Source organism: Nyctereutes procyonoides, unplaced genomic scaffold (genome assembly GCF_905146905.1).
Source record: "Nyctereutes procyonoides isolate TBG_1078 unplaced genomic scaffold, NYPRO_anot_genome, whole genome shotgun sequence".
Classification (NCBI taxonomy): Eukaryota; Metazoa; Chordata; class Mammalia; order Carnivora; family Canidae; genus Nyctereutes; species Nyctereutes procyonoides.
The window spans coordinates 29,262,126-29,286,584 of record NW_026575133.1 but is presented as its reverse complement, the minus strand read 5'-3'; the positions used below and the strand labels follow the sequence as shown (position 1 = coordinate 29,286,584).

Genomic DNA, 24,459 nt, shown 5'->3' with positions numbered 1-24,459 from the left:
AGGGACAAAGGGTACTAATTTATAAAATATTTACCAACCACCCGCTATGTGCTGGGCTCTGAAGATAGCCTGATGGGGCCAACTCAGAAGCCCCTCTGGCTCTCAGGCAGTGCCTAGGGTAGTGGCGGAGACATTCATCGCTTGTTCACATGAACAAACACGGTTCTTTGAGAGAAGGCAACCTGAACTGGACTAGCAGTCGGGGAGGGCTTCCTGTAGGAAGTGGCCCTGGAAGCAAGTTAAAGAAAGAGTGAGTACAAAGGTGCAAGGGGGGCATCCTGGACATTTGGGCTGGCCAGCGTGTGTGTGCAGTATTGAGAATAGGCCCGGGCCACAGGCCTTCAGCTGTCTTCTCACCCCAGCAGGAGAAGGACCCTCAGTATTTTGGGCCATCTGCATTTCCACATGCCTCGGTAGGGCCTAGATGCCATCGTAACAGTCCTCCACAACCCCCTTCCTCTCAATGCATGTCCTTCCTCCAATATCAGCAGATGTTTCTCAGCCTGTGACCTCCCCCCTTCAGCAGCGGTCCCTAGACACACAGTTCTACTTCTACCTAAGAATCTGAAGGCACCTCGATTGGCTACCTCCAAAGACCCAGTCCAGCTCCTCTCCCAGGCCCTGGTTTCTGGGGATGGCAAGGTCCCTTCCTTCCTCCCCATCTAGACATCACCTTAGCCTAGGGTTTATCTGCTTTGGCAAGATGACATTTTGCACCAGATAATCCTTTGTCATGAGGGTGTGTCCTGGGCACTGTGGGCCTCTACCCACTGAATGCCAGTAACACCAACTCCCTCCCCAGTCATGACAATAAATCACATCTCCAGGGGTTGCAAATGTCCTTTGCAGGGGGGAGGGGTGGTGCTAAGATGCCTGGAGTCAAGAACCTCTGCTTTAGGCTGCTCCACACCATCCTCAGCCACATCCCCCTGGATGTGGGACCACTGAGAGCTCGCTTTTCCTGACCAGCTCCAGTCACTTCGGTCTGCATCAATCCGAGGCAGGACCATTTCCAGTCCACCCTCGAGCGCTCAACATGAGCCTGGAACAAACTTCATGTTGAATAAATGCTCATGTGTGATGAATGGGCTCCTGTGGTAGTATCCCAAATAATCTCCAAACCTCATTGCTTGGCCCACCGCTACCCTTTAAGATCTGATCATGCCATGACTTTGCTCTAAAACATTCCGTGGATCCCTGCTGAGGTCTCAAGTCACCAGGCCGGTGCTTTTCCAAACCACCTCTGACTCATCCCCATGCATACCCTGCACTGACCTTCAACCAAAACGAACTGCTGCTTTTTCACAAGCACACCTTGTCTCGCCCCGGTGATAAGTGCCTGTGATCCCAGAGAGAGGCTGGGCAGGGGCCTGGTACGTATTTATGAAGGGGATGGATGGGGGGACAGGGGGTGTTGCAGGACTCTCTAGGGTAAAGCTGGGCCAGCCTTGGGTGGGCCCTGAAGGTGAGTGCTTCACCCTCTCTAGCCAGATGAGGGAACACTTGCCAAGGGCACCTTCTCTGCCCGGACCTGCTAAGGGGTCCAGCACCGACTCTCCCAGAGGCTTGACCCCAGGGTCAGGCTGCAGGAAAAAAAATCAGCCCTGTTAATAACTCGCATCGTTAGTCTCCGGGGGACAGTGATGTGAGCAGTTGGAGGGACTCTTGGGGTCAGGGCTCCCTCCTTTCCCCCCTTACAAATGTGCAGAGTTCTGACCCCGAGTACCGCTCCCTGCCCCGCTGGGCATTGGGAAAGGGGGGGGCCTGGAGATGCAGGCAGCTCTGGGCGCAGCCCAGCAGACCCTGTGCACCCGGGTGCGCTTCCCTGGTCCTCCCTCCAGGGGAGCCAGGCTGTGCCCGGCGCAGCAGGACCCACGGGGACAGCTGGGCTCGGGACACGAGGCCCGGCCTCTCGGTGCCCTGAGCACCCTGAGAGAGGAGGTGGGAGGCCTGGCACAGTGGCCACACGCCAGGGTGTCGGCCCTCGGGCAGCAGGGAGCTGTCTCGGGGTCTGCTCCCAGATCGGGGGCTGGCCCCACTGGCCTGGATGGCCAGACTCCCCACAACCCCCCCTACGCCCACCCCAGCAAGGGGGAAGGACCAAGTGTGGACCGTGTTTCCCTGTGGTTACCTAGAGTGGAAAACACTTTTTAAAAGATAATGAATGTTTGTGGTTCAATGAAATTAGAACAACCCAGTAATTCCTGCAGGAAAGTTGAGTCTCTTCCCCCCCAAGGATGAGCATCTCCCGAGTGGTTGTGTGTGCACCAGGTATCATGCAAGGTGCATTCTTTCTCTCGCTCACTCCTTCATTCATTCTCTCCCCCATCCATTCATTCATCCACGGCCTGCCTGGCCCGCCGTGCCCAGAGCCGAGCGTGGGTGAGACAGTCCAGGTCCTGCTGGGTGTTGCTCACCGCCCTGGGGGGTGGGAAATAATTCGAGGAACACACAGAGGGATCCGTGACCACAAGGGCAGCGAGGCTGGGAGGATGACAGGCAGTCGTGGGGAGAAAGGTTCACAGGGCTGTAAGGATGCCAGACCCAGGGCGATGCACGCGGCGGCCCGGGGATCACAGAGCAGCCCCAGGGGCATCCTGCCTCGCTCAGGACACGTCCACGTGGTCTGTGCTGGCCTGGGGTGATGCCTGGGCCCCCGCCAGCACACACGTGGGAAGGCCCCACGCGCTCTCCCTGGTGCGGCCCAGCCCCCAGGCCGCTGATGCCTTCACCAAGCAGCCCCCCTTCTAAACATACCCCCCACCCCGGCCCACAGAAAGGCCTCTGAGGAAGTATTCTCAATTCCCCGCGCCGGGTGCGTGATAAACAGCCCCGCCACAAGCCCAGCACTGTTCTCCTCTTACCTCCCGCCTGCCGGGCTCCAAAAAGGGGAGGCTGTCACCAGTAATGCCAGGAGACAGGCGACGCTACAGCTGGGGTGTTCTGCTGAATGTCTCATCGTTCTCGTTTGTGTGAGCTGGGGAAAAAAAAGCACTTATATGCCCCGGAGAAGGCCACATACACACCGGACACGTGCAGGCTGAGCTGAGACCCCTCCTAAGCCCCAGCTCTGCCCCGAGGAGCCCACTTGTTGGCATCGTCTGAATGCACACTCAGAGCAGAGAGGAGGGGGCAAGTGGTTCCCACTTGCTTCTCTGGAAGAAAAAGCCTCACATCGGGGGGCTAATGGAGCTGCACGTTCACAAATCCAAGCGCCATGTGGGTGATGCAAATTCACACATTTACAAGTTAGAGGGCCAAAGACAATCTGGACCCACTGCAGGCTCCAGGGATATGAAAGATAAGTTTGTGAAAAGGGGTGCGTGTGTGCGTGTGTGTGTGTGTGAGAGAGAGAGAGAGAGAGAGAGAGAGAGAGAGAGAGAAAGAGAGAGAGAGAGATCCCAGGAGCTCAGGGTCATAGGTGAGACCAGACCCCAGGGAGACAGGACTGCTGGATGAGGGTGCAGCAGACCCAAGAAGAATCCGTGAGGCCCAAGTGTGTAAGGCAAAGAAGTTACATCAGGGCCCAAGGTCAGGAAAAGTGGATAAAGGACCTTTTAAATGAGCAGATGAGAGGGACGCCTGGGTGGCTTAGCGGTGGAGCATCTGCCTTTGGCTCAGGGCATGATCCCGGGGTCCTTGGATCAAGTCCCACATCAGGATCCCCACAAGGAGCCCGCTTCTCCCTCTGCCTGTGTCTCTGCTTCTCCCCATGTGTCTCTCATGAATGAATAAATAAAATCTTAAAAAATAATACATAAATGAGCAGATGAGAAATCATGGCTCTTGGCAAATAGAGGAGGCTTTCCTCATTGTCCATTTTCTTGAACTGTCCCATCTCCCTAGAGTTCAACCCACCCTGGGCTCACGAGTGTTTGCCCCATGTGGATGATGGTGTAGACGTTGGGGACGGCACAGGAGGAAGGCCCTCTCTCCCATGTGCATCCCACATCCCCTTTAAGTCCACTTCAGATGCCACCATCCGACCATGTAGTGCCTGGCACCCAAATCCCCAGGCGCCAGCGCACAAGATTGGAAGAATCAATGTTGTCAAGATGTCAGTTCTTCCCAACCTGAACTATAAATTCAATGCAATCATAATAAAAAAGAAATCCCACCAAGTTATTTGGTGGATGTTGACAGACCCATGCTACTATTTGTGCAAAGAGGCAAAAGACCCAGAGTAGCCAACACGATGCTGAAGGAGAGGAACAAGGTTGAGGCACTGACACTACCTGGCTTCGAGACTCGCTACGAAGCTACAGTCATCAAGACAGCGTGGCGTAGGCACAAAAATTAACAAATAGGTCAAGGGAAAAGGAACAGAGTCCAAAAATAGACCCACAGAAATACAGTCAACTGGGCTTTGACAAAGGAGCAGAGCCAATACAATGAAAGACAGTCTTTTCAACAGATGGTACTTGAGCAACCGGACATCCACTGGCAAAAAAAAACTGAATGCAGACACAGACCTTATGCCTTTCACAAAAATTAGCTCAAGATGGATCACAGACCTAAATACAAAACTGAAGACGATAAACCCCCTGGGAAGATCACACAGGAGAAAATCTAAGATGCCTTTGGGTGTGGTGAGGCTTTTTTAAAAATTTAATTAATTAAATATTAAATCAATTAAATTATTTAAATCAATTAATTAATTAAATTTATTTATTTATTTATTTATTTACTTATTTATTTTCATTCGTGAGAGACACAGAGAGAGAGACAGAGACACAGGCAGAGGGAGCAGCAGGCTCCATGCAGGGAGCCTGACATGGGACTCGATCCCGGGTCTCGAGGATCAGGCCCTGGGCCGAAGGCGGCGCTAAACCCCTGACACCCCAGGGCTGCCTGCCGTTTTTTTTTTAGACACACCATCCAAAGGCACCATCCATAGAAGAAAGAAGTGATGAGCTGAACTTGATTAAAAGTAAAATATTTCTGCTCTTCCAAACACAACGTCAAGCGAATGAGAAGACGAGCCACAGACCGGGAGGAAAACCTATGCGAACGACCTACCTGGTCAAAGGTGGCAATCAGTAATACACGGAGAACTCTCAAAACTCAGCAACAGGAAAACAAACAACCTGGCTTAAAAATGGGTAAAAGACCTCACCTCCCTGAAGAAGACATTCAGATGCCAGATGAGCGCGGGAGAAGACGGACCACACGGGTGCCATCCGGGACATGCAAATTCCAACAAGGAGACGCCACTGCGCAGCTGTCACGATGGCCCGGAACACGGACACCACCAAATGCTGACAAGGACGTGGAGCAACAGAAACTCTCACTCATCGCTGGGAATGCAACGGTGCAGTCACTCCGCAAGACAACGCAGCGTTTTCTTAGGAAAACATAACGTGCATCACATGACCCAGCAAGCAGGCTCCTTGGCATTTACCGTAAGGAGCTGGAAACGGACGCTGACGCTAAAACCTGCGTATGAATGTTTCTTCAAAACTGCCCAAACCTGGAAGCGACCCCCGGGTCCTTCGGTAGGTGAATGGGAAAGCAAAGTGCGGGCCACCCCGACGACGGAATAGTATTCAGCACCACAACCAAGGGAGCGAGCTCGCCGAGAAAAGACGGGGAGGACCCTCCGATGGCCACTGCGGACTGAGGCAGCCCGTCGGAAAAGGCTGCGCGTCTGGAGGATTCCAGCTCCCTGACATTCTGAAAAAGGCAGAACTATAGGGACAGCACAAAAGATTAGTGGTTGCCAGAGGTTAGGGGAGAGGGAGGGATGAATCCGGGGAGCGCACAAGATGTTTAAGGCAGTGCCCCTGAAACGGTACACACACGCCCGGGGCGTCTGTCAAAGCCCGTAGAATGGACACCAGCAAGAGTAAACCGTGACTTGGAGGGATAATGAGGTGTGAGTTCACCGGCTGTAACACAGGTGCCCCTCTGGTGCCAGGTGTTGACTGAGGATGTGCACTGGGGGGGTGGAGGGTGCAGAGGGAGCTATAATGGAGCTATAATGAGGAATCTCTTTACTTTCCACTTAATTTTGCTGTTACAGGAAAACTTCCCTAAAACTGAGAGTCTATGAAAGGAGAGGTGATGGGGGGGGGGGCATGTTCTCAAACTCTCGGGTGGTCTCCTGATTCTACACTTATCATCCCCCACCTGCTCTTCACCTGGGCTCCAGAGGCTCGCTCCCCATGGCTTCGTAGGACACAGCCCAGACCCTTGGGCGTGCATGACAGGCCGGCCATCAGGTGGTCGCCATCTGTACCGCCGCCTGCACCCCCACACGCCACCCCCCTGAACTCCGGGGACACTCAACTTTGGTGACCCACTGTCACCTGCCAATCCCAGTTCTAGGGTAATGCTTTAGTTTGTGCACTAAATTTTAGAAGTCAGGTGCTTGTTTTTAGTGCACGTGTGGTCCAGCACATATGTGCTAACCCCCGCCGCGTATCTTCGCACGCCTTTGCTCTTGAACACATACATAACCACATGCTCTGAATAATCTACCTGAAAACCTACAGCGTACCTTAGCGCCTCTTTCCCTGTGCACCCGATTATCGACGGCCAAGGGCTCACAGATGTAGGCTTTGGGGACACGACCACACGCTGGTGCATTATATTCTTCTCACTTATTAATGCATCGCAGAACCCCCACCTGCCAGCCCTTCTGGATCTGAAGAACGCCTCCACGGGCCGCACACTGTTCCACGGCTCCTAAGTAGAACCAATCTGTTTTCAAACTTTCCCCCACTGATGCGCCTTCACATATTTTATTTTATTTTTGCCACAGTCAACACCCCTGCGCATATGTCCTTTATTTATTGCCCCTGAAACGAGGGCAGAGTCTGACTTGTCATCTCTTTCCTCCCACGGCCCTGAGCAGCATCAGACACTCAGGGGGTGACCCGTGTCAGCAGAACAGTATACGCACGAACAATTATTCTTCCTCCATGTATTTTAACGCATGTGTTCTCTTAGTGCTTAGGCCCTGGTGCAGTCTCCAACTAAATAAATAATTTTATTTAATGACTGAACTAAGGGATGCCCGGGGGCTGGGGGTGGGGCTCAGTGGTTGAGCATCTGCCTTCAACTTAGGGCATGATCCCAGGGTCCCAGGATCAAGTCCCGCATCAGGTTCCCCCGCAGGGAGCCTGCTTCTCCCTCTGCCTGTGTCTCTGCCCCTCTCTCTGTGTCTCTCATGAATAAATAAAATCTTTATAAAAAAAAGACTGAATTAAGTGAATACATATATTTATTTTCAATCACTTGAGGATTTCAATGCATCTGATGTATTTCTCCTTAACATAGGGACTCGTTGAGAGGGAAAATGATCATTTCCTTCACCCCACCATAGTTTGTCCCATGGACACTTTTCCCAGCAGAGAGCCACCAACAACGTGACCACATCTTGGGGACAGTAGGTCAAGAAAATGAAAATTTCTTGGAGGCAAGATAAGGAAAGTGCAAGAACTAAAGTTCTTTTCTTTGTTAAGATTTTTATTTATTTATTCATGAGAGACAGAGAGAGAGAGAGAGAAAGAGAGAGAGAGAGAGAGGCAGAGACACAGGCAGAGGGAGAAGCAGGCTCCATGCAGGGAGCCCGATGCGGGACTCGATCCCGGGACCCCGGGATCACGCCCTGGGCCAAAGGCAGGTGCTCAACCACGGAGCCCCCCAGGGATCCCAAGAACTAAAGCTTGGGGTTCTCTCCCGGCGTTCTGGGCTCGTGGAATCTTCCTAACCAGGGCCCGACAGCGGAGGCCTGTCCAAGAGCAGCCAAGTCCTTCATATGGAAGGTCAGTCGGTGACCCCAGCGGTCGCCTGACGGTGCCAGAACTGCGAGGGAAGTGAAGGGACTCCTGGAACCACAGCAAGGCACGAGGAGGCCCCCCTTCCTCCCGTCAGCGCCCTGAATTCCGTGCTTCGGTCCCTTCGCGGGCCGGTTGTTGGGTCCTGCCCCTTGAGGGCCACGCCGGGAGGGGGAGCCCTCTCCCCGCACCCCCACCACCTCTCCCCCACCTCGGCCCCCCAGACTTTTCTCCAAGTGGCCCGCAGCGCCCACGCTGCTCCTCTGGTGTCCCCGCTCCGTTGTGTTCCTCCCCGTCCGGGGCGGCCACCCCCGCCGCAGGGGGACGCCCCACACCCCACCAAGGCCTCGCTCCGAACGCGTGGCAAGCCCGCCAGCGGCCACCCCCTGGAGGCCCGCAGGTGGCCACCTCCTCCCCTTCTTGGGCTGCAAGGCAGGACAGGGGAGAACCCGAGGACAGCAGGGGCAGCCCGGCCTGGGGCGGGGGTGGGGGGTGACACAGAGAGGGCCCTTGTGGGCCGTGCACCCCAGAGCAAGCAGGTGGTGCCCCGGGGCGACCGGTACGGACGGGAAGACTGCAGGCCTGCTCGCCCTCCCTCCAGAGCCCCGAGGCAAAGGAAGCCCTGCTCCGCCCAGACCTCTCACTCTCAGCCTCTGGGACCGCCCTGGGGACACATGACCTACTTCCCCGAGGACATGTTGTAAGAGGGAGTCTTTGGTTTATTGCCAAACCCTGTTCCTGCGGGGGAAGGCAACCCACACAGTCCGTCCACGTCCGCTTCCTTCGCAACAAGGGGGACGCTCCGGGTTTGTGACATTTGTCATGAGAAAGGGGCCTCGTCCGGCAAGAGTCTGGAGCAGCGAGACAAACACGGGGGCCCGGGGCGGCGAGCGGGAGGTCTGGCTGGCGCTTTGCCTTCGGGCTTGACACTCGGCCCCCACACAGAGACCTTACCATCGCCCGCCCCCCCCCCCCCCGGCTGCCCGTTTGCTCTGGAAGCTTCTCCACGTTGACCTGCCAGATCCTCGGGCCCTCCTGCTGTGCCCTGTGTACCTGTCGCAGGAGTGACACCGCTGAGAGGGGACGGCTTCTGGAGACCGTCCGATCCCAGCGCCGGGTTCACCTGTCGGCCCACCAACCTAAATACCCCCCACGTGCCGCCCCACGCTGAGCTCCAGGGTTGCGGGGACACGTGGGGACGCCGTGGGACCTGCCCTCAGCCCGTGAGGAAAGGCCTGCAGACGGACCAGCGCCGCCAGGTACCGCGGGCAGTGACTGCCGGGGTAACCCCCCCTTCTCAAAGCCGATGCTCTGTGTCCCCCTACCCTGACGGAAGGTGCTGCAACCCTCCCAGCCACCTCATCAACTGGGGGGCATCCTGGGGCCTTCCTCCAGGTACCCTGAATCCCCAAGTCACTGTTTCCTGAGAACTGGTTTCTTAAAATGTGTGGAATGCGCTCACTTTCCTTATTCTGTTGTCACTCACCTGATTTCAGGGCACTATTATCTTTTCACTGCAGCAAACTTCCAACTAGTATCCGGCTTCCAGCCCTGCACTTCCAGCAGCCTATCATCCACGTGAAGCCTCTCATACACACAGATCCGTTTGTCACCCTCCTGTTGAGGCTCCCTAAGTGGCTTTCTACGCTATGCTCAACTCCTTATAAGGCCTTCATGGTCTGATCTTTGCCTATTCTCTAGCCTCATCACCTAGGCATCCATATCCACCAACCCACCCACCCATCCACCCATCTATCCATCTACCCACCCACCCACCTATCCATCCACCCATCTACCCACCAACCCACCCACCCACCCATCCACCCATCTATCCATCTACCCACCCACCCACCTATCCATCCACCCATCTACCCACCAACCCACCCACCCATCCACCCATCTATCCATCTACCCATCTACCCACCCACCCACCTATCCAACTACCCATCTACCCACCAACCCACCTATCTATCCATCTACCCACCCACCCACCTATCCAACCACCCATCTACCCACCAACCCACCTATCTATCCATCTACCCACCCACACACCTATCCATCCACCCATCTACCCACCAACCCACCTATCTATCCATCTACCCACCCACCCACCTATCCAACCACCCATCTACCCACCAACCCACCTATCTATCCATCTACCCACCCACCCACCTATCCATCCACCCATCTACCCACCAACACATCCAACCACCCACCTATCTATCTGTCTACCCACCTATCCATCAACGTATCCAAACCCCCACCCATCCACCCATCCAATCAATTCTTCCTGCATGCCTCCCAGAGCTGGCTCATCTGGCCTCGACCACCACACTGTCACTATGACACCACAGCTATGGTCTTACTCTTCATCCCCTGTCCAGCTTTATCGCTCAGTCTGGTTCCTGGATCCTCATCACACCCTCTGCACTCGCGCTGCAACTCAGCTCTGCCGGCAGCAGGGCCCTGATCTGCTTCTGCCCTCCACCCTGCCCCTGGGGCTGAATTGTTTCCCTGAAGGCAACACCTTCGCCTGCTCTTGGGTTCCACAGCGTTGACCCTCCCAACTTGTTGGGGCAACTCCATTATTTCTTATTAGACAACCTTGCCCAAAACCCATGGGAACCACTTTCCCCTCCATCCCCAAAGTCTGCAGGGGCAGGTCAGACTCCTTCCCTCAACACACATGCCCCTCAGCCAACACTGCCCACCCCAGTGGGGAGGCCCAACCCTGGTCATTGTCACTGTCTAAGCTGGGGCTGGCGACTGTGAGGCACTCTGTGGCAGGCAGGAGGCCACCGGCTGCCCCCAACCACCCTACCGAGTCCCGAGGAAGCTGAGGAATCAAGAAGCCCCAGAGGAACCCCCAAGGCCTTGCACGCTACGGAAGGACTAGCAAGGCCTTCTTCCCCAATGTCACAGAGGGCAAAGGCTGGCCAAGAGTAAAATCTCAAATCATCCTGATATAGTCCAGAGTTCGAGAAATGAATGCAGACCACTGACGTGTTCGGAAAAACACACCCTCACAAAACCCGATACGGACACCAGCACATGTGGCTCTGAACTGCACGTATAGGGTTGGTTTCCTTAAATAACCTTCACAAGTTTAATAAAGAACCCTATTGTTTCCGTTAGGACAGGCTGTGCCTCTGCTTGGCAGTAACAAGAGACAGACAAAATTACGAAAAACATTCGAGGGGTTTCTGTTTGACCCAAGAGATAAAGAGATAAGTCACTCAGGTATCCTGGCCCTGCATGATAAAAGTGACTTCCCGGTCCCAGAGCTGTCTGGGTCTGTAGACTGAGACAGTCCTCAGATGCCCACTCTTGTAGGATTTTTTTTTTTAATTGTGGTAAAATCTGCATAACATAAAATTGGCCATTTTCATGCTTTTTTGGGTATACCATTGGGTGGCATCAAGTATGTTCAGTGGGCGACCGCCACCGCCGCCACCACCGCCGTCTCCTGCACATTTTCATCCCCCCAAACAGAAACTCTGCCCCAAATTGAAATCAAACAACTGCCACCCTCCTCCCCCGGCAACCTCTGATCTTTCTGTCTCTGGGTCTGACTGCTTCTAGGTACCGAGGGTGAGCAGAAGCCTACAGGATTTGTCCTCTGCGACAGGCTTATTTCATGCAGCAAAACGTCCTCGAGGTCCCTCCACACCGAATATGTGTCAGCACTTCCTTCCTTTTTAAGACTGAATAATGTTCCATTGTTTGCTGGGACCACGTTTCGTTTATCCCCTCCTCTGCTGGTGGGCATTAGTATGACGCACTTTTTAGATCTAAATTGAACGTGACCAGACTGACCTGTCCAAGACATAGGCTTCTTAGCTGATGTGCTTTTCTAAATCAAGGATACGGTACAATTTAAGGAAAAATTTTCATTTTCTAAAATCTCATTTTAGATAGGCAGACCGCACAGCACCCTAACCCCTGACTTCTTCGTTTCCTCGCTATTCTTTCATCGCTAATGATTTTTACAGCCTCGGATTGCTAGCAGATGGAGCAGGGTTCCTTGGTCCCTTTTGCTTAAAATATCTCCCTGGGATTCAAGGCTCTCTTTCCATTCCCAGTCACCCTCATTACTTCTGACATGGTGATCTCAAGCTTCCTGGCATGTCAAGCAGTACATCTACCCGCTCTTGATTGGACTGCAGGAAAATTGGCCTGCATTTGGAGTGATGCTGACCTATTTTTTCCCTGTGAGATATTATAAAAAAAAAAAAAAAGACACTCGGCTCTGGAGAGACGCATTGACATTTTGCCTGTTTTCTTTGCCTTTTTCCCCACTGGTGACACAATCTGGGGTGTGCTGATGAGATCAACGTGTATCCACATTTTCGCCATAGCTCTGCCCTCGGCCTGGAGAGACGGCTGGGCTGTCTCACTGCCTTATCTCTTCCCTACTCTGCAAATCACTGGGCCATAGGTAAGGACTCCAGGGCTGGTGTCCAAGAACCAAGGGAGCCTGAACATAAAGACAGAGCCTTCAAGAGTGTCCATGGGGACTTGGCTCACATAGTTTTAGGGAGGTGGGGGAGGTGGGGTGGTATTGCACTGGAATGGATATCTTCTGGAAGTAAAGAAATGAACCCAGAATGCATCTGTTGGGGTAGAAAGATGACTGCCCAGAGGCCAAATGCAGCAGGAAACATACCCTCTTTAGCTCATCTGGTGTCAAAAAGAATTTTATCCAGTTGTCCGCATTTTTTAAATTGCTGCATTTCCCAAACAAATCTAGATGTCCAGCTTCTCTTGCACAATCAGAAGGTGTGCCCACGGAGGCTGCATTCTGTGCATCCACCCCGGGGCCCACTCTGAGCAGCAGCGTCCCCTGTCGCCACGGCAGGTGCTGCTCCCCCCAGCTCCGGCCTGCCCGGCTCTCCTGGGCCATGGACCACACCTGCCTGACATTTGTGTCTGTGACTCCTCCGGGGCTACGGTGCCAGCACCCGGAACAGGACGGGCACTCAGTAAATACATGTTGTTCCCGCGACTGCTGAATGGCAGGTGTCCAAGAATCCCGGGATGGAGACAGAGAAGGCAGAGAGTTCTGGCTGGAAAGAAAGTTGAATCTGAAGTTCTCGATTTTAACATCTGGAGACATCCAAAACCAGAGCACCCTCCACAACCTGCCTTTTCAGGGGCACTGAGCCTGACCCCTCAAACACGGCGGGGCTTCGGCTTTCCACCAACCCTGCTCTTTTTCATCCCGCCCTGCGTTGCTTTGCTAGCACTTCAGTCTCCTGTTCCAGGAGGGCCTCCCCACACAGCCCTGCCTTTGCCAACGCTGTGCCTGGATCCACATTCTGCTCTGCATGGGCTCATGGGGGAAGCCCTTTGTTCATTTCTGAGTGAGCACAAGGAGCGCAAGAGCACAAGGGAGAGGGCACAGTCTCCAGGGGACACAGACCAGTGAACTGCAGTGGGAGGAGGTCATAGAATGCAAAGCAGGTACCGTGACAGCAGGCCTGCACACTTCTTTATCCGGTCTTCCAACACTAGATGACTCCATCTGGGGCACCAGCTCCTAGTACCAAGCCTGGTACACAGTGGGAGCTGCAGCTAGACTCTGAAGGAGGGAACGTCCTGGGTGCAGGGGAAGCAGGAGGAGCACTGTTCTGTGCGAGAGGGAAGAAGTCCCTGGGGCTTCTTGGAGGAAGGAACGAGGTGCTACTTCAGCCAAGACTTGGATGAGGGGCGCATGTTGTGGGGACATCCCAGGCTGTGTGAGCAGCACGGAGAGCAAGTATGGTTCATTGAGACAGGTGTGAGCCAGGACACTCCTGGGAGACAGCAGGATGGGAGGTGTCAGAGGTCGGCTAGGACCTGGTCGGGGCCTGCTCTCTAGGCGAAGCAGATGGAATTCTTGCATGAAGACAACAAGGAGCATTTCACCAAGGAGGCATCCAAGTCAGGGCAGGGTTGTCAGAAAGGTGTTCTGGGGATAGGTGTATGGAACAGATCAGAACCACAGATGGGCTGGACTGTCAGCCACTCCACGTGGCCCACCTCCAACTGCCTCTTCTTTGGGACCCAGCTCTCCCCTCTACTCATCTGGGCCCTGCCTCCACTCTGATGTGTGGACTATGTTTCTTTGGGTTGTTCTTTCACTTTCCGCATATCCGAACTGCCTTTCCACCTGCACTGGGACCCCAGGGAGGACCAGGCCATGTTTTCTTGCTCCATGTATCCCCTGGCCACCACCCCACATGGAGATACAGTGGCCTGCACCCAGCTGACCTTTCCAAAATATGTGCTGCGATTGCTCATGATGACAAAGAATCCTCTGTTTGGGCCTCTGGCTTGTTTGTTTGTTTGTTTGTTTCTGGAATAACTAAAGACCTAAAATGTGAGAATCCTGTTCAGACACCTCAAAATGCATTCATCTTCCAAAGATAAAACGTAACACGCACTGGATGTTTGCTCTAGGAAAAGATAAAGTTTATAAATAAAGGACGGTGAAGGAATCCAGAAAGGATCATCCCAAGAAGAACTCTGTGATTGATGGAATGATTTGTTAGCATAGGAGGAAAGTTCTCAAGTCGTATTTTACTGCAAAAGCTATAATGTGAACCACAAACAAATGATTTCACTTGCTGAAACATCTGGAAAAGCATTTCACTGGAATGTTATGCTATTTAAAGATCATGAATGATGGAGATTAGTTCATAGCCTTTGTTCAGAAAGGCATTCATAAGCTTGTGTTCGAAGGGAGGGAAGCGTTTCTCTGCAGCGGGCAGCTTGCGTGTGCCAGGTTCCTCTAGCTCTTTACATAAGATCCGAAACACAGTGCCCGGATTTACCCCAGTGCAGAGCACCCTGGGATCGTCAGGTCCGGGCAGGGACGGAGAGGAGAGATTTGGGGCCTGAGGATGGAGATACTGCCTTCTGGCTCTGCCTCTATTTTTCCAATTCCAAAAGTTACAGTAGCAATTATACTAACTCACACACTTCTCACCAGAAGCACAAAAGAATATAAAGAAGTGAAATGGGCAGCCCAGGTGACTCAGCGGTTTAGCGCCGCCTTCGGCCCAGGGCGTGATCCTGGAGACCCAGGATCGAGTCCCATGTCAGGCTCCCTGCATGGAGCCTGCTTCTCCCTCTGCCTGTGTCTCTGCCTCTCTCTTTCTCTCTCTGTGTCTCTCATGAAAAAATAAATAAAAATCTTTAAAAAAAAAAAAAGAAGTGAAATATATCTTAAAACTTAAAAAAAAAAAAAGTAGTATTGATCCAACAAGGATTGGGTATATATCCAAAGGAAATGAAATCACTATCTGGGAGAGATATCTGTACCCCCAACATCCTGGCCATTCACTGCAGCACTATTCACAATAGCTAAGATGCAGGAAAAACCTAAATGTCTGTTGATGGATGAATAGCTAGAGAAAATGTGAGATAGATATATATACACATATATAGAGATATACACATGTATCTACTATTATATATTATACACATAGGTACACGTGATATGTACTATACATAATACACCACATACACATAATTTATACACGTATCACCCACACATGCATACGTTACAGATGAAATATGTGACATGCATATGCATTATATATAAGGGAGGTGATGGGTGTGTTAACCGGCTTGGGCATGTGATTATGTTGTTCTATGTGTATCAAATCCTCACGTTGTACTCCTCAAACCTATACAATGAAAAGCAGCATCAATTCTAAAAATATCGTGAACTGAAGAAAATATAAACCTACTTTTTAAAAAATGTCTGTGTAAGCAGCAAATAGTGTCATGATAGCGCAGTGTCCCTTGATGAGGACGAAGCATCCAGCTCACTGGCACAGACCCGCTGGCTTGTTCACAAGGACTATCTCATTTGGTTTTTTTTTTTGGGGGGGGGGCAATTTCCTTAACAGTAAAGAAACTGAGTCCTCGGGACGGCTGGGTGGCTCAGTGGTTGAGCATCTGCCTTCGACTCAGATCGTGATTGCAGGGTCCTGGGATCGAGTCCAGCTTCAGGGTTCCTGCAGGGAGCCTGCTTCTCCCTCTGACTGTATCTCTGTCTGTGTGTGTGTACGTGTCTCCCATGAAAGAAAGAAAGAAAGAAAGAAAGAAAGAAAGAAAGAAAGAAAGAGAAACTGAGTCCTCAACAGGAGAGCGATTTTGCACACAATGGCAGGACATGGGGAAAATGCTGGTCTCCTGACTTTAAACCAGCATCACATCCACCAAGTAGCCTGCTGTTCGGACACCCAGGGGCATTACAGCTTTTTAAAAAATACATGCGATGGGGATCCCTGGGTGGCGCAGTGGTTTAGCGCCTGCCTTTGGCCCAGGGCGCGATCCTGGAGACCCGGGATCGAATCCCACATCAGGCTCCTGGTGCATGGAGCCTGCTTCTCCCTCTGCCTATGTCTCTGCCTCTCTCTCTCTCTCTCTGACTGTCATAAATAAATAAAAATCTAAAAAAAATTTAAAAAATACATGCGATGATATTATCTACTTGAATATCATTCATACATCTTCACTAATATGTCTAGGTAAGAGCCACAGGCTTAACATACACGCAAACTTAAAAAGTTTACTTTCAAAAAGCACAAGTCAGGAATTCCCCCCTTTTCTCCCTCGTGAGATATTGGTTCTACCTGGATGAGGAAAGGCCCCAGGACCTCGGTCTCCTTGTCTGCAAAATGCCATTCCCGGTTTTGGCAATTGCTAGAACCACTTTCAGTTCACAGAGTCCAGGATTCTAATTGTAAACCAGACTCCTGGTTTCATTTGGGCAAGTGCAGAGTTGCAAATCACCCAATTTTCAACAATTCCACAATGAGTGAACAGTACAGGGTGCTGGAGAGGAATTTTAATCAAATGATTCATGAGGAGGTGCCTTCCATTTCTTCCTGAGGCGGGGAAACATGCAGATTTTTAAAAAGGCACTGTCATGTGAAATACAGCTTAAGTCACATATTTCAAACCCTAATCCCATTAATAAAAAATCTGCAGCCAGGTCGCTGGAATCAATACCCTCATACGCTTCCGCCTTTTGTTCTTCAAGTATTTTCAGGAATAAAAACTTCAGCATTATGCCCGCCGGAGAATGTAATTGTCTCTGGAGGGAGAAGCACACGCACGCAGGGATTGCGAGTCCAGACCTTGAACCTCTATCCGTTCTTAGACCGGCTGCCTCCACTGTACCAACAATCATGACTCACACCTCTTAAAAGGACACCAACAGCAAACACTTGTCAACTTTAAACTGACTTGGGGGCTGCCTGGGGGGCTCAGCTGATCAAGCATCTGGTTCTTGATGTCGGCTCAGGTCATGATCTCAGGGTCAGGGGATCGAGCCCCGCTGAGTGCAGAGCCTGCCTGGGAATCTCTCTCCCCGCCCCCAACCCTATGCATGGTCATGCACTCTCTCTCTCTCTCTCTCTCTCTTTCTCAAATAAATAAATAAATCTTTACACTGAATTGGAATTAGAAACGTTTAGCTAATTAGCCATGAGGACACCAGCAGGGGGAACAAGCCAAACATTCGGTGAGCTGGGACAAAGCGGTTCTGGGGAGTCACAGAGCCCAATGGGCTGGGTGTCAGGATCAGGCCTTCAGTATGGTTACCGATTTGAAACGTGACGTTATTTGAACGGCCTGTTCAGTGCTTACTCTATTTAATTAGCGGTGGCCAGTTTACGTATATGTGTCTGGGCTTTCCCGGATCCGTAACTGCAGCCCTCAGTGTCCCCAGCATGACCCTGGGGGTGGGGGTGCTAGAAGCTTCTCCAAGCCAGTGTGCTTTGCAAAAGAGGTCAGAGAAGGGGGCCCTGATAGAAGAAGGGGACCCCCCCATCTTACACAGAACTGGGACAAATGGATGAAGGTGAAGGGCCCAGACATTGCCCCAGCCTGTGTCATAAGCAGCTGTCTACTTAAGACCGGCCAGTTATGTCTGGACACCGTGAGCATCAGTCATCAGGAGGAAGGACAAGGAGGGCGGGGGGCACCCCTGGCACAGGGCAGGCAAGGGCAAGTCTCAAAAGTGGGTCAGCCTGAGATGATCTCACACCCTGGGCAGCCCAGAGCCTGAGAGTCTCTGAGTTGATTTTCATCACAAAACCTCTGCCTTATTCATGGCCAAACAGCAACCCACCCGCGAGCAGGGCCACCTTTGCAGGACAAGGGCAGGAAAGCTCAGAGGAAGGAGGAGGGGACCCCACACCTGACAGCAACCAGAGGGGCTGCTGGTGGGCCGGGAGATGACACTGCCAGTCATATGTCCCCGCTGCCAGCCTCTCCATGGAAACCAGAGGAGAGGAGTACAGATACAGATGGGAGCACCAGCTAATTAGAGCCTTTCAAGCACCACAGAGGCAGAGCTAGGGGGATGCAGGGTCGGCTGGAGACCCCCTTCCAGAAGGGGTACCTTAGCAGGACCCCAAACACCAGCCCCATGCTCAGCACTGCTAGGGAGAGACACAGCAGTCCTCTGCATAGAGATCTAAAGAAGGAGGCCTCCCAGCCCCTCAGACACCCCTGGGTCCCCCTGAGGCTGCACCTTGTGGACGGGCCACCACCCCACAGCCAGGGCAGCCCTTTCCACATTTGCTCGCACAGCTCCCCTTGCAGCTGGCCCCTGGGCCTCAGTGCTCCAAAACCTCTCCAGGCCGGTGGGGTGCAGGCCAGGTTCTCCTCCTTCTCCATGAAACAGGACATAGCTCACTGTCCCACGTGAGCTGGGCAGCACCAGGGCCGGACTAGGGAAGTGACGAAGTTCCAGCAGCCACCACATCCTTAAAACATGCGGATCCTCAGGGAGGAAGGCAGCGTTCCGGGAAACTGGAACCGCCACCAGTCAGCCACGATTAGGTTTTCCCATTTGCAGAGAGAGCCAAGTCCCATTTAAAGGGAGCATCTTATTTCTTGAAGGGGGCATCTCAAAGACACATCCCAAAGGACCAATGTGTGGGACTTTGTCCCCAAAGCAAATAAATATTCCAACACACTGAAGAACAGGAACATCATGTTAACACATGGGCTGGGGACGGGCAAGCGATATGATGGAGCCTGGGAGCTGAGGCTGTGTCTGCAGGCTGGGCTGGCCCCTGGCACCCTCCAAGAACCCACTCAGATGCTAAGAAAAAGGGGAAGGTGAGCCTCATCTTTTCTGCTTTTGATTTCAAGATTACCCCCTGCAAAGAACCTTTATTACAGAAACCCCATTTCTCTACAACGGTTCCAGAATTTTTCAGAACAAGTATGAGAAAGAAAGCTAAGTTGCAATCACTAGATTCCCTCTCCCTCTTCCCAAGGCGAGATTATTATCCCCATGACAGGAACACTGAGGCTTGAAATCACAGAACTTGCCAAAAATGAACCAGCTTCGAGGAGTGGGGCCTGGGGACAGAGGATGGAATCCAAACCCCAAGCCTGAGCTCCTGCACTCTACACATGGGGTGGACCCATCTTTCCCAGGCCACAGAGCTTGTCCCAGGGCAGCCACACGGAGGACAACAACGATGTGTGTTTAAAATTACTTTCACTGTTAAATGCCCGGGAACCTCAGACATATCCTTGATGTTATAATCAAATACCTTCTTAATATTAATTTGTGATGATTCCTGCAAAGAAATCCCTAGGAAACCTAAAATATGCCATACATTTGAGCACGTTTTCTCTCTTCGTGCATCAGAATCCTCCCAGAGTTTTAATTTGGCTCATGGTGTAAACAATTCCTCATTTTCATCCAGAATGTGCCGCATGTTGCTATGTTTTTGGGAAGGAGAAAAATCATCTTAATTTATGTAAAGAGAATTCCTAAAGATATGTATAATAGAGTCCATGAGGCGTAAACACCAAATGTGTAAATATCACAGAATTATCTCAGCACATATTGTCTCAGAAATGGAAACAAATCCCTGGGCTGCAAACAGTCACTCAGGAGAACCTTGAGTTTTGTTATTTTGCTCTGAACGTGCACGTGCGGGATGCTGGGAGGCAGGATTCGGAGAACATCCCCCGAGATCCCCCCACCACCCCCGCCTGGGCTTTCTCCATCAAGCGCTCATCCAGGTGCGCCTGGGAAGGGCCGCGGCAGGTGGAATCAAGGTTACCGATCAGCTCACATCAACCCAGGGTGAGCATCGCGGATCAGGGAGTGGGCCCAGGTCCCACGAGTGAGAGAGACACAGCAGCGGGGGAGGCGGGGACACCCCAGCAGGAGAGGGAACCCCTAGGCGCCAGCCTGACGTTGGAGGACAGGAGGCAGGAGCCAAGGAGGGGGGCTGCCTTGACCCGAGGGCCACCCGGCCGACGGCCTGCGTGGGAACGCGCACCCCACCAGCTGGCCTTGGGAGCCCTGCATCCGGAGCCTCCGCCAAGGAGCCCGGCCCTGCCGACACCCTGATTTCATCCCCTGAGCATCTAACGGAGAACCAGCAAGACGCACACAGCAGCTGTGCTGGGCCCTGGGCCCTGACCTCCGGAACTGGGGGTCTATGCTGCTAAACGTTTGCTAACTTGTCACAGCAGCAGCGGGAACCTGATACGGTGGGGAGGGAGAGTGGCCCTGAGCACACGCGTGTGCAAATGAGCAAAGGCGCCTTCTCCACCCTGCTTTCTCTGTAGGCTTGGAGTAAAAAGAGTAGAAGGGACACCCATGAGGCCTACATGAGGTCACAGGACTCCAAATGGACTCCCCGAGGCGCTTCTGCCTTTATAACCGTTCCCGTCTTTGCACCCACGGAGATCCTCGTTTGCACGAGGGACTGCACACAGCTAGGAGGTAAGGAGTTTTTTTCTATCTCTTACTCCCAGAACCGTAAGCACTTAACATTCATTTGCATATGCTAAATGTGCCAAATATAAAATTTAGGGCATCAATTTATCACAAGTGCTCATTCTAAAGCAATAATTAACACATGGCAGCGTTCCTCACAACGGCATATCTTCATGTATGCGCCCAACATGAATTTTCAACGTATACGTTGCATTTACTTTTCTTGTTCAGTTTCTTTTTTCTTTCCTTTTTTTTTTTAAAAAAAGATTTAATTTATTTATTTGAGAGAAAGAGTAAGAGCAGGAGGAGGGGCAGAGGGAGAGGGAGAAGCAGACTCTCTACTGAGCAGGGAGCCCAACGATGTGGGGCTTGATCCCAGGGCCCGGGATCACCACCTGAGCTGAAGGCAGACCCTTAACTGACTGAGCCACCCAGGCACCCCTTCTCTTTTCTCTCTGATGGAGAAAAAGAGAATCCTCAGTCAGATTAATCATTTATTAATCATCATTACTATATTAATTATCAGATTAAAATAAAATAATATAACATTTCTGGGCCTTATATTCTTTAATAAAAGAAGCACAAAAGGGCAGCCCGGGTGGCTCAGCGGTTTAGCGTCTGCCTTCAGCCCAGGGCCTGATCCTGGAGACCCGGGATCGAGTCCCACGTCAGGCTCCCTGCATGGAGCCTGCTTCTCCCTCTGCCTGTGTCTCTGCCTCTCTCTCTGTGTGTCTCTCAAGAATAAATAAATAAATAAAAATAAATGTTAAAAAGAAAAAAAAGAAGAAGCACAAAATAAAACTCCTGTGTTGGTGATAAATAAGCTGATGATTTCTAAAAATATTAGCCACTGAAGACTGTATTGAGCCTTGTGTCACAGATTTGGTTATGACTAAGTCACAATTTAGCTATCCACTTAAAAGAGTCCACAAGACACGTAAAAAATATCTCAACCAGAGAAAAAGCATTTTTGTTGAGACGTGAGCTCCACTGAGGAGCTGTGTGGGAAACACCGAAAATCGTTAATTCACAGTGTTGCAGAGACAACTGCACACTCACGCTGCTTTAAGAAAAGAGCTCCTAATGCAAAAGCTGGAACGGGACCATTTTCTTGGAATATATTGGTTCACATTTTTTCCTGCAAATTAAGATTCCTTCCATTTGAGTAAAGAATCAAAGAGGGCCAAAGAATTTCATAAATAAAAACAGAAGAAATGTCTTACTGCTCACTGAAGAGGAGGGGAGGCATAAGGAATCCCGCCCACACTTGAGGGTGATGTTTTGAAATCCCATTTTATGTACACAGCACAGAAAGAATGATGGGGTAGCAATATATTCTATCATGGGCAAGCTGCTACCTTGGAAATGGTGTGTGACAGACTTTGAACAAGGACATGTGCCACAAGAAAATGCAAAAATGTAAAGAATAAAAGATATTTTAAGGATAGTGTGTCTCTCAAGGGCTCTTAACCCTTTTGGTGACATGGATCCCTTGGGCCATCGAGTGAAGGTTACTCGCAGAATAATACTTTCAGAGACCTCAAAATATATAGGTGGAACAACATTTAATTTTTGAAATGGACAAAAGAGGGACACCTGAGTGGCTCAGCGGTTGAGCACCTCCCTTTGACTCAAGGCGTGGCCCCGGATTCCCAGGATCGAGTTCCACATCGGGCTCTTTGCATGGAGCCTGCTTCTCCCTCTGCCTGTGTCTCTGCCTCTCTCCCTCTCTGTGGGTCTCTCATGAATAAATAAATAAAATCTTTAAAATAAAATGGACAAAAGATTTAAGCGGACACTACCAAAGATGGGCATTGAGCAAGTAAGCACAGGAAAAGATGCTCAACACCCTTAGTCATTAAGGATATGCGAATTAAAACTGCAATAAGATCCTATTACTCACCTATACCAAAGGCAAAAATCAAAAAAGGAAAAAAAAAAAGGGAAAAGACCGACAATACCAAATGCTGGTGAGTGTACAGAGCAACGGGAACATTCACGCTCTGCTGGTGGGAAAGCAAAGGGTTGCCCACTACGGAAAGCAGCTTGGAAGGTTCTTATCAAAATAAACATACATGATATGCCATCCAGCAACCCCATCCTTACTCTTCCAAGTGAGTTGAAAACCTAGGTTCATACCGAAGCTTCTATGCACATGTTACAGCCATTTTATTCATATGTGCCCCAAACTGGAACCCACCCACATGCCCCACACCTGGGGAAAGATGAAACACACGGTGGGCCTTCCGTACAATGGAACACCACTCCGTAAAATGGGAGGAACTGGTGATCCACACCACACAAGTGTGATTCTGAAATCCGTAAGCTACGTGAAAGAAGCCAGACTCACTAGGCTACGCACTGTAGAGAGTCCAGGTGTATCACATTCTGGCCAAGACAAAACCAGAGGGAAGGAGAGACTATGGTGGCCGGGAGGTGGGGCTGGGCTTGGAGGGTCCCACTGTATAGGTACAAGGTGTATAAGACTGGAAGGTGATTATATGGAAATGAAGGGGTAAATGTTCTTGCTGTCTAAATTTACAGACCCTCTGAATTTTATCCACAAACTCTCATGAGACCCCAGGCTAAGACTTCCAGAGCCCAGATCATGATACTCAGGAATGGGATGGAAAAGAGCGTCTTGTGGCCAAACCGGCTGGCGTTCCCCATACCTTCTCTAGGGGTGCCCGCTGCCGGCCACGGCTACCCACCCATCTGGCCACGCCTGGCAGGAAACCCTCTGGCACACTTGTCTCAGGGAACCATTTGAAAAAGCCACACGAGATTTGCAGGTTCTCAGGGGCAGCGACCTCGTGACCTTTGTGTCCCTAGCACCTGGGCCTAGAGACTTGATCAACCCCTGTATTTGTTAGACAAATAAAATACCTATCTTTGCTGATTTCTAAAAAAAGGACATCAACTTTGCCTACATGCCATACAACTCAGACCTCCAAGTAATTTACTTAAAATACGCTATTGCATTAATACTAAGGATTTATACAATAATTTAAATGTATAAAGGGATTTATAGCTTTATTATTTACCCAGCATACATCGTGGAAGAAATTAACCTGAAAAATTACAGTTGACAGAACCTAATTACGTGAGCCACCACGGAAGCCAAAGGAACACCTAATTTTATTTTACATCGTGTATTAAACTCCCTCCCCCGGCCTAGAACGGCTTAGTGTGGTAACTTGAAGTGTATATACCAATGCAAGGTTTAATTTTGCTTTTAAGATTAAGCAGTACATGTGTAATTTAAAACTGATCTGAAACAGCAAACAATGTCATTGGGCTTCCAATTAATGAGGTTTTGACAACTGCAAACAAATTGGATGCATAAATCCATTCACAACAATCGCTGTATTTAACAAACATGCCACTTTGCAGGGCTATTCCGCTAATTTTCGTTTCCCAGGGTGAAAGCTGATTTGTGCTGCCCTTGACCTCTCACACAGCACTCCGCGCTTGGTTCAGCTATAAAAGTTGGGCTGAAAGCAGGACGATATGAAACTGAACGCTACGATTACTCTCTGATGAGACAAGACGAGTGCAGCCCTTATCTACCAAACACTGTGTTTTCCGAAATGTTCTTTCCAAGGGAGACACACATTTCCAGCACACACCTCCAAGTCTGCACCCAGGACAGGATGTTTACTATTTTTCCTTTAATCAGGCTGCCTCGCAGATGGATTGGGGATCAGACAAGCATGCTAATCGAACCCAGCACAGCAAATCTGTCCCATGCCCAGAAGAAATGGTTCTCGGTGCACAGAAAAAGACCATTAAAAACGTGGAAAAAAAAAATAAAATAAAATAAAAATGGATTGGCACCGGGCAAACTTCCCACAGAAGGACGGATGGAATCGATAACGAAGCAGCGATCATGTGCGCATTTAAAAACAGTTAAAGAAAGGCCGT

At 51.0% G+C, this 24,459-nt stretch overlaps 1 protein-coding gene across 7 annotated transcripts in view; it reads right to left on the bottom strand.

Moving 5' to 3' along the window:
• PTPRE (protein tyrosine phosphatase receptor type E) overlaps positions 1-24,459 on the bottom strand; it is a 157,426-nt gene that overhangs the window by 115,089 nt on the left and 17,878 nt on the right. The window contains exon 2 of one of the 7 annotated variants that reach the window (XM_055299954.1): positions 2,865-2,977. The exons of the other annotated variants lie outside the window; for them this stretch is intronic. The gene's annotated coding sequence lies outside the window, so the exon portion shown is untranslated. The remainder of the gene's footprint in view (positions 1-2,864; positions 2,978-24,459) is intronic. 7 annotated transcript variants of the gene reach the window in all.